Source organism: Schistocerca americana, chromosome 2, assembly GCF_021461395.2.
Source record: "Schistocerca americana isolate TAMUIC-IGC-003095 chromosome 2, iqSchAmer2.1, whole genome shotgun sequence".
NCBI classification, from domain to species: Eukaryota; Metazoa; Arthropoda; class Insecta; order Orthoptera; family Acrididae; genus Schistocerca; species Schistocerca americana.
The window spans coordinates 799,838,086-799,849,427 of record NC_060120.1 but is presented as its reverse complement, the minus strand read 5'-3'; positions in this window follow the sequence as shown (position 1 = coordinate 799,849,427).

Below are 11,342 nucleotides of genomic sequence, written 5' to 3'. Positions count from 1 at the left end.
CGAAAGCGGAACTATTTGCGGTGCGCGAACTTCTTTACCTAACAAGTATCATAAAACAGAAAGTATTATAGATGTCAATTTAATTCTCTTTTCTTTACATAGATGTACACTTAAAGTTTTATTCCATTTGCTTCTGAAAATAATGTCTTGAAAGTGTCCTCTGTTCTGCTCAACGCATTTGGAGAGCTGAAATCCGATATTTCGGTCCACTTTGTCCAGCATGTGTCTGTCTATGTCTATGTCTAAGCACGAATATTGTTCTGCAGTTCACCCAGGATCCTTGGACGACTGGTATACACCAAGTATTTAAGATGCCCCAATAAGAAAAAGTCGCTGGGGCTGAATCTGGAGAGTGTGCTGGCCCCTAAGAGATGAGACGCTCACGAAAGTGTATGTGCAAGAGAGGCATCAATTTCTTCGAATTGGGGAAGAAACAAACTCCTCAGTCATCTGTACACAATACTCAGAAGTGACCGTAACTGCCCTGTCGTGTTTTCCGAGAAACCATGGGCCAATAATCCCAGTTTTGAGCAATGCACACCACGTTCTATATTCAGAGGCTGGGTTCGTGTCACTCCAGTATCACATATTTTGTTTATTCACGCATCTAGACAAATGAAAAATGAGCCTAGTCGCTGAAGAACACAGGGCGCCATGAGGCAGGTGTTCGATCAGTGCCTTACATTCATTTTTTCATGAAACAAAGTCCTGTGGATTAAGTGTGCGCACCACTTCCAGTTTGTATAGATGAAATTACAAGTCTTCATTAAGAATTCGTCTGTTTGTACCGTCAGAAATTGCAAGAGCAGCTGCATATTTGCGTGCAGATCGCTTGGAGGGAGCGGGGGAGGGGGGAATTCTTAAATCGCCAGCCTTACTTTCTCGACGTTTTTTGGTGTCCTGGTGGTTGTTGAAGGTCCTGGTTTCTTTTTCTGCACACTACCAGTATCCATAATAGTTTCCACTCACGTAACAATCGGTTTTCGATCAGGACCAGGCGCGGTATTAACCCTAGCAGTGTACACCTCTGAAATTGTCACACGAACTGTACACCAGGGTCACAGTGATCTTCAATCATTTTATAGAATATTTTGTAATCATATTGGATTCTCATATACTAAACGAATTTTGTTTCACCCCTGCCATGTACTTTTCCAATTGCTATTAGTATTAAAGTATCCAAAATTCGAGACTAAAAAAAATTATCATGGAAGCTTTTCAGTGTTGAAACGTGAGAGGGATCCGGATACAATTACTTTTTTTGCAGTTTAATTAGATGAAGATGATGTTCATTTAATGAAATACACATATTACACAAAAAATTTTGAGATGTTTTTAATTACCATAGCTCCAATAATTCATTATTTCCAGACTCTTCGAATATGGACTACAATGGTATCGGCAACTGGCCAGCCTCTTCTGTTAAGGAACACCTGTGTTCCAACAGTGATCATTCTTACAGTGGACAATGGACTTAAGATTCAGCAGACTGATCAGTTTCGCCATTGTCCATAACTGCCTCAGCTTCAGACTCACTTTCGCCAGGAAAGTCACTTACGTCACTTTCACGACCTAGTTCTAACAATGCCTTCCGTTAGTGAAATGTCATTTCTACGTGCCATTTAATCAACAGTGTACTTTAGACATAGCGATAGAACAGTTACACAAAGTGTTACACAAAAATATTTCTGTCAAGTTAATTAAACACGAACGCCTCACAACTTCGAACGACCGTGCTCCACAAGGTCTCATTCAATGCTGAATCCACATTGGCGGCAGCGGGCTGTGTATGTGTGGTGGCGCATGCACATTAACAATAAAAAACTCCAGGCTCAAACAGACCTTAGTGTGCAGATCTATGGTTAAACTGTTCCCTGCAGGCCGGCCGGTGTGGCCGTGCGGTTAAAGGCGCTTCAGTCTGGAACCGCGTGACCGCTACGGTCGCAGGTTCGAATCCTGCCTCGGGCATGGATGTGTGTGATGTCCTTCGGTTAGTTAGGTTTAATTAGTTCTAAGTTCTAGGCGACTGATGACCTCAGAAGTTAAGTCGCATAGTGCTCAGATCCATTTGAACCGTTTTTGTTCCCTGCACGCGCACTGACTTTCGGTGACCGAAAGGCCGTCGGAGAAGTCACCACGGCCAAAGCGTGCTCCTCTATCGTCTACAGCTCGATCAGGTCTCGCCCTTTCAAATGCGCTCCACCCTAAACAACAATGATTAACGGCCCTTGTGTAGCGCGCGTTTGAAATTAAGAAAGTTCCACGCTGCACCGTGTCTAGCATCATACTTTGTCTCAGAGGAAGCAAAGCCCCATGTTGACGTTCGGGCCATCGCTTAAGAGGAGCGGGCAGGGCGGAGCGTAGAGGCGGCAGGTGTAAGTAGGCAGCACGCCTTGGAAAGTTGTGCGCCGCGGCGCACGCGCAGGGAATAAGTGATTGCATAACCCCGTTTCCAGCGGAAACTGGGCCTGGCCCGTCGGTGCGGTCACGCAGAGCCTGCGGAGGCAGCAGGTGCGCGCATGCGCTCTGCGCACTAGATACAGGGCTCTCAGACGTTAGAGATGGCGCCTCGGTTTGAAAACTGACACACTGTGTTTGTTTGTGTTTTGCAGAGACGCTATAAGTATGTTTCAATATTGAATAACATTACAGTATCTGATACTTAATAACAAACATCTAGTCCTTATTGATGGAATTTGGGGGTACTAACAGGTAGTCATCTTAACCTCCTCTGTACGTTCTTGTGCGGCATTCTTTCCTGATAGTAGTCTGCTTCGGGGCGCGTGCTGGTGAGAATGCCCACTTAAAAAGTGAATGTGCACATCTTCCGCGCCCCGTTCTCAGTCGGTCTTGAGCTGACCATATCATGCAGCGTTGATTAAACGTAGGGACTGTATCAGTAATATTAGGTAAGAAATGACATGTTGGTGGGACATTTTGGACCTAGAGGAATTGGTGATGTTAATTCCAGTGATACTGTTTGCAAATGGAAGAGTATGTCTTAAACGAAGTCTGTTGGATCTGAGATGAGTGATGTCAGAATGCACCAGTAGTCCAAGGTTTATTATATTCCCTGGTCAAGACTTCTTTCCTTCGCAGATTTCGGAGCAGTATGTGACTCAGAACAGTTGCCTGATAGAGGGAGTGGACGTGTTCCCGAAATGATACGCGTATTATCATTAAGCTGGGCATAAGTTTTGTTTATTTGAGAACTTTTCAACGCTGTAGGTGCACAATACTTCACCTCAGAGTATACCAAGCTCAATGCAGACGTCTGGAGAATTGCCGCTGATGACCCTCAGGTAGTCCCTCTAAATTTTTACAGCTTAGCAGCAGTTTTTGATGTCATATTTAAGGCTTGACAGCTAGACATGTTGGCCCTTTAATGTGATTAAGGCGTCTGTCATCAATATAGACTTCCAGAGCTCCGTTGGATTGTCAGTTATTGAGATGGAAGCAAGTTACTCCTGTCTTAGCAGCACTAGGTCTAAGCCTCCATTTTCGGAAATATTCTGCCAATACAGACAAATCAGATGTCTTGATTTCTTCCACGGTCCCAAAAAGAATGTGCCTTGTTGCTATTATCCGCATAACAAATTTCTTACAACTTTTCCTGTCACAACGGCAATGTAAAGATTAAAGAGCAGTAGGGCTAACACTCAGACTTGAGGTAAGATATTTTGGGAGAATTTCTGGTTATTGATTTTGTTTCCCATAATGACATGGAATCAGCGGTAATCAATCATATCATCAATAAGCTTGGAACAGTCGATAGACGGTATGACACGCTGTTGATGAATCAGTGAAAACCACAGATGTTTTCAGCTTCTTTTGAAACCCCACTTCACTGTGTGATCAGAGAGCAAGGACCTGGTCTCCTATGTCCAATCGTGACTATTATACGCGTGTCGTTCTTGCGTTAATCACAGCGTGAATATAGAAAGGGAGGGAAAATCGCGAATCGAATATTGCTGGTTTGGTGAGGATGTACAGCTGCTGTTGCAGTTAATTAGAGGGCCCTCGACAGCGCCGTCACTAGCGTGCTTTCCAGAGTACTTCTAGATTTAAATAATATGGATTTACCCGAATTTCTTGCCGTTGAAAGAGTGCGGTTAATAGTCTTCTTCGCTTCTGTCGTCTGAATTGTCCGCCCTGTGAAGTGAAACAAACAGGCCCTCCGCCGGCGCGACGCCGACAAATGGCAAAAATCAGTTACGCAATGGTGTGGTTTATTTAACGTTTGTCACAAATCACAGTTTATAAAGGACACCAGTAACGAACATAAATTCATAAACGCACGGGAAGAACATAAATAAGTTACAGATAGATCACAAACATGCAAAGAATAACACAAACGTTAAGTATAAATAAAGATACAAATACATATTTAAAGACACAAAAGTCTTAGTGTATAACAAAATACATCATAAAAATATCGTACTCCGGCAAGAACAGTGACACAACTGAAAGATGCAACACTTGAGAAAAATCGATTAAAAGAGAATTTCATAAAACTTACTCAGAAATAGTACACTGAAGAGCCAAAGAAACTGGCACAACTGCCTAATATCGTGTAGGGACCCCGCGATCACGCAGAAGTACCACAACACGACGTGGCATGGTCTCCACTAATGTCTGAAGTAGTGCTGGAGGGAATTGACACCACGAATCCTGCAGGGCTGTCCATAAATCCGTAAGAGTACGAGGGGGTGGAGATCTCTTCTGAACAGCACGTTGCAAGGAATCCCAGGTATGCTCAATAACGTTAATGTCTGGGGAGTTGCTGGCCATCGCAAGGGTTTAAACTCAGAAGAGTATTGCTAGAGCCACTCTGTAGCGATTCTGGGCGTGTGCCGTGGTGGCGTGTCGCATTGTCCTGCTGGAGTTGCCTGTCGTAATGCACAATGGACATGAATGTATGCAGGTAATCGGACAGGATGTTTACGTACGTGTCACCTGACAGAGACGTATCTAGACTTGTCAGGGCTCCCATATCACTCCAACTGCACACGCTCCACACCATTAGAGAGCCTCCACCAGCTCTAACAGAAGCCTGCTGACGCGCAGGGTCCATGGATTCATGAGATTGTCTCCATACCCTTACACGTCGATCCGCTTGATAGAATTTGAAACGAGACTCGTCCGACCAGGCAACATGTTTCCAATCACCCACAGTCCAATGTCGGTGTCGAAGGGCCCAGGCGAGGTGTAAAGCTTTGTGTCATGCAGTCATCAAGGGTTCACGAATGGACCTTCGGCTCCAAAAGCCCATATCGATGATGTTTCGTTGAATGGGTCGCACGCTGACACTTGTTGATGGCCCAGCATTGAAATCTATAGCAATTTGTGGATGTGTTGCACTTCTGACATGTTGAACGACTCTCTTCAGTCCTCGTTGCTCTTTAAACTGGACTATTTTCACACATAAGCCTACAAGAGGCAAGGACTATCGATCAAGTACAGGGAAGAACTTTGTGTTTCCATGATTAGATGCATCAGAAAGAATAGTAATGTAGTTCACTTTGCACATTTCTCGCTGCAGTTCATCACGACAGTGTGAAGCAAGCACGTTAACAACAATGGCTTCGCATTTTGTACGGCGATAAGTGTACTTAGACTCTAAGTATTTCTGGATGAGTAGAGACCTACAGTGATTTGAACGAAAGCTATGGCTCTCTTCTACTGAATGGATGGCGCATGTGCCTTCCGCTGCAGCTAGTTAATTTCGTGGTTTTTTGGAATAACTTGCCGAAAGAAGTCTGATAAGATGCGGCCTTATGAGATGCGGCACTGGTATCTGATGACTCGTGCTTGGCCGTTTTCAAGTGATTCTCTTATGTCGTACTTCCCTCCATGAGAGCAGAAAACTCTCGTCCACATTTCGTGCGACGGACATCGTGGTCTGTTCTCCCTCTTTTTGTTACGAATGGATACCTGTGTTAGAAGTAAATAAATGTCAGTGTATGAGGGTTTGTTCGCTCGAATTTGATTTAACCCGTCTACTAACTATGGATGTTTGAAGGAACACAATTACTACGTGAGGGTCAATCAGACCGCCTTTTTATTTTTTTATGTAAAACAGTTGTTCTGGTGAATATATTTGTTTATGATTTCCTGTTTTTTCTGCTTTGTAAGTGCTGAAACGAGCAACTTCAAAAGGCAGAAATTATCATCTTTGCTCAGTCGTATCAGATAAACATGCATTCTCGAAGACTTTAATTTAGATCTTTTTAACACATTGACAGTCACGGCCAAAATGAGTGAACTGCTCCCAGAATCCATGTTAACCGGTTCATACTGTTTGATTCGTAATCTCAGTTGTAGTCCACCTGCCTCTGAAATTTTTTAAAAAACAGTTATTGACGTGAAAATGCCGCCTGCGAATTATCTCGTAGTTGGCGTAAAGAATGGAAAGTTCGGCTCAGATGCAGAATTATATCGTCTTACACCTTAAAGAAATGGAGCAGAAGGAGAAAGTACATTCTCCAGAGAGTTGCGTACGTCTGTGTAAATATTCAATGACTCTAACGTTAATCGCCTTTTGCCAGTTATCTCCTGGTTTCTTGTCTAATTTGTGAAGAAACACCAAGTCTTTGCGTGGAAGAATGCTTGGAGATAAGAGTTCCCCAACTGAAGGGTCGCCACCCGGCAGCGGGAAACGAAACTAAAATACCGGGACTCACAAATATCTCCTTGCCGTAATTGACAGTTTACAATTACGTACGTTATTAAATAATCACATTTTAGTAATAGTAAGTTAATTTAAAAAAATTAGTTTCTAAAGGGAATCATATGACAGTTGTACGTTACATACAAGTAGGACTGATTCTAGTAAATAATGAAATTGCGTGTTGTTAAGATACTACTTTACTGACGATCGTCCTGCGTTTGGCCTAACACTGAGGCTCAGAAAGCTAAGAGAATTTGAAATAGAGTACAACATAGGTTCATTCCCACACGATACAGCAACTCTAATCAAGGAGCATTTGCTGGGACTGGACAGTGGACAATAATCTGAAACAATATTTTCTTTGAATCAGCAGCAACCGAACATGGATAAAGAACCTATTTTCAGTCAATTTATAATTCTGTAATTTGTCACATTCAAATGCTGACTCGTTAACAGTGCTGTCGTGTGACAGATTTTTGGATATCTTGTCGTCAAGAGACAAGCGATGAAATTTCTAATGCCTTTAGATTCGACACATAAGTGTGAATCAGGGTTTCGAACGTTGGTGTACCTGATGAAATAAACTGGCCTATGTAAACCAATTGCAAGTTGAACAAACCCTAAGGATAAGGGTAACGTCTTTTGAATCGAATTTGGAGCTCATAGTTAAAAATAAACATCTACATACTTCTCACTAATAGAGGACAGCTAAGGTAATACAACTGTAATTATCATTTTATTGTTAAAAGGTGACGCTTGAAATACATTGTGTACTGTATAGACTTTAGAAAGTGTTTTAATTTGCTTCATTATGAGCCACGCGAGAATTTGAGCTTTTTGCCTCCTATAAGAGCTGTTGGAGTCTTGGCGGCATCATTAGAAATGTTAATCGTGTAAGCTGTGCTCATTTACTCATTGTTGCCAATGTGATTAGATCTAGCAATGTTTTCACTATAGATGCGTGGCAATGAGTTGGTACGATAACAAGTTGACTTTCATTTCATATTATTTGCTACTTACCAGAACTGTATATGAAAATAACAGTCTCTGTAATGCCAAATCACTTTTTTAAAAAGTCCACCTGCGTGGGCAGTGAGAGAGAAGGGGCATAGCAGTAGGGCTGACAACGTTTACTCGCACAGTGCTCACGCACTTCAGTAATGTATCTCCTCTGTGCCAAAGACTGTATTCTCAAAAGTGTTGGCATCAATGTGGAAAGGCAGAAGAAGAACTAGCGGTGCGGGCGGTAGCTCTTTCAAATGTTCTACTGTATAATAAAAAACATTTCAGTGGTTGAGGAAGGGAATGCAAAAAAGAAATAACCGGGCCAGGACAAAAAAATTTGGGAACCTTTGGTTTAAGAGATATTAACAATTTAAAAAAATTTATTTCCATTGCCATTAACGACACACAGTATGCATTTTTCGTCTGAAACTAAAATATTTGTATGAAATTTTGTGTGCACTATTCTCTTACTTTATTCCAAGTGAGAAAATACAAATTCTGTTTCACCACGTCCAGACGACTTACTATAACTGTTCCTGACACCCAAAACCTGTAACTCACACGTATTTGCTACGAATGTTTTCGTATCTGGCTTTATGCAGAAACTCGTTTCCTGCCAGTCAACCCGCAGTTGGCGCCAGAGGCCAGTTCGTACGTACGAGATAACTCGTAGTTGGCAGTCAACGTGTTAAGCTCTACAATCTGGCACTGCGTAACTTGATGTAGCTCTTATGAATCGTATTATGTAGCGTGTTATCAGGGAAGATAGCGTAAAACTTTTTTTTTACTTAAAATTTAGCTGGTGAAATTTGAATTGCTGTAAAAACTTTAATGGAACATAGCGAAGAACCTTTTTGATTAAACCAGCTGTCAAATAAAAAAAACTGTATTAAAATCGGACCTTTCATTTGGAAGTTATGATGTCACTGACATAGACACACAAACACACTTCAAACTTATGACACCCCTCTGTTTGCGTCGCTGGTTAATAAGGAAAAAAGGGCAGTAATGGTCTAGAGTTCTGGCATCTATGCATCACATCCAATAGGAAGAGCCCAATTCGATTTGTATGGCTGTCTCATATACCACAATAGAAAAAAAAATTGTTGCGCTCTGAGAGACGATGCGCCGGCCAGTGTGTATGCATCACATCCAATAGGAAGAGCACAATTCGATTTGTATGGCTGTCTCATATACCACAATAGAAAAAAATTGTTGCGCTCTGAGAGACGATGCGCCGGCCAGTGTGGCCAAGCGGTTCTAAGCGCTTCAGTCTGGATCCGCGCGAACGCTACGGTAGCAGGTTCGAATCCTGCCTCGGGCATGGATGTGTGTGATATCCTTAGGTTACGTAGGTTTAACTAGTTCTAAGTTCTAGGGGACTGATGACCTTAGATGTTAAGTCCCATAATGTGCTCAGAGCCATTTGAACCAATTTGAGAGACGATCCATAGTAATTGAAATTAAAAGCAGAGTTACCACACTGTTTATGACACTGAATTAATAATACGTTACATACCTTTCTTGGAGTGCGGAACTGAAAACGCAGTGACGTTTGGGCATTGCGAAGCTGGTTAAAATCTGTGCGCGCTACAATACTCACGCTAACAAAACAGTCACCAAAGGGCTACCGCTGGGGAAATCCAGATCAGTAATACCAACTTAGGTTTGGGTTATGATGTGGAAATAAAGTGTAAAACACTTTTACAATGCTAAAAATGTGAGAAGTTAAATGTTGAAACATCTCATGACCGAGACTTGGTCGGGACAGGGGGACAGAACTCCAAAAACCGGAACCGTCCCGGTCAAATCGGGACGTCTGGTCACTTTATCTTTGATGATAAGCCTGGCTATAATTTCAATGCAGAGTGTATTAAAGTAGCGGGTATAACTCAGGCAGACGTTACGGATAGAAAAACATTCAGACAAAAGGTATTTGATTGGAAAGCTGGTCAGAGGAAAATTAAAAAAAAAGAAAAAAAACGGACTGGAACACTGATGACAGAAAGAGACTTTATTCTGAGAGGATGAAACAAATTTGGACACAAAGGAAGGCCAACCATCAAAATCGACATTGATTGATTGAACCTCACGTTGTTCTATTGGGCCCATTCATGAATAATAATAATAATAAGAACTATGTTTAATTTGTTAAAATACAGCAATCCGAGAAATCTGTCAGATTTTCGGCTGTCAGCTGAGAAGAATAACTTCCAGCTTTATCGAATACAAAAATCGGCTGACTTGGCAAGACTGTCTGGTACTGAAAAATAACTGTTTGCCACCAAAACAGCTAAGTCGAATTTCTTACTGGGTAGCAGAATATTAAATTATACATACACAAGGCAAGAACGTCCGGTTCATTTCTGTGTTCCTGACTACTGGTGAAAGCCGACTTCAAGTTACATCCTATGGAGAGTGGAAAACCAAGAGTTACATAAAAGTAAAGAGTATTTCAATAACTTCGTTTCTGTTTCCAGTTGTCCACTAAAAGAACATGGATTTCTAGTTTAATAGCTGACTTTGCATTGTTAATTTATCATAGAATTCTTTGTTCACCATACAGTACATACTAATTCTGGAGTGATATTTGTGCCCTTAGGTAACGAATCAGCTGTCGGTGTTAAACAGATCCCCGTTTGTCACTGAAAAACGACAAAAGAAAATGCAGCTGTTTTTGCATTACTGGCATTTTGTCAGATACTGTGGAATCTGAAGGTATGTGAGTTCTTTTAATTTGCTGAAGTTTTTTGTTATGCCTGTGATCACTGTGGAGAGCTGGTGTTGGCGCTGAAAAAGAAATAAAGTTGAAAAAGGTTTAAATAATTTTACACTGACCATATTAATGCTACACAGTTTTTACTTATGTATCCTGTTACTAAACACTCTTATAACGTATTTTGTTGCCTTATTATATATTTCTTTCATTACACGACGCTCATCTATTAAAATGAACTTTAAGTACTGTTACGCAAAAGAGAAAGCCAAGGGCATACTTTATTTTTTTCTGTACTTGTCAGGAGACACTGCAGTTATGTGCATAGTGCCACCAAGACTAGCACGATTATTTAAACGCGACAACCCTTTAGACAAGAGAGAATCTTAGGAAATCGAATTAATAATGTCTGAGCCACTAACTATTTGCCAACGAATCAGTTAGTCAGCTGACTCCTTGTTGTGCTTTATTTAAACGCGACAACCCTTTAGACAAGAGAGAATCCTAGGAAATCGAATTAATAATGTCTGAGCCACTAACTATTTGCCAACGAATCAGTTAGTCAGCTGACTCCTTGTTGTGCTTTATTTAAACGCGACAACCCTTTAGACAAGAGAGAATCCTAGGAAATCGAATTAATAATGTCTGAGCCACTAACTATTTGCCAACGAATCAGTTAGTCAGCTGACTCCTTGTTGTGCTTTATTTAAACGCGACAACCCTTTAGACAAGAGAGAATCCTAGGAAATCGAATTAATAATGTCTGAGCCACTAACTATTTGCCAACGAATCAGTTAGTCAGCTGACTCCTTGTTGTGCTTTATTTAAACGCGACAACCCTTTAGACAAGAGAGAATCCTAGGAAATCGAATTAATAATGTCTGAGCCACTAACTATTTGCCAACGAATCAGTTAGTCAGCTGACTCCTTGTTGTGCTTTATTTAAACGCG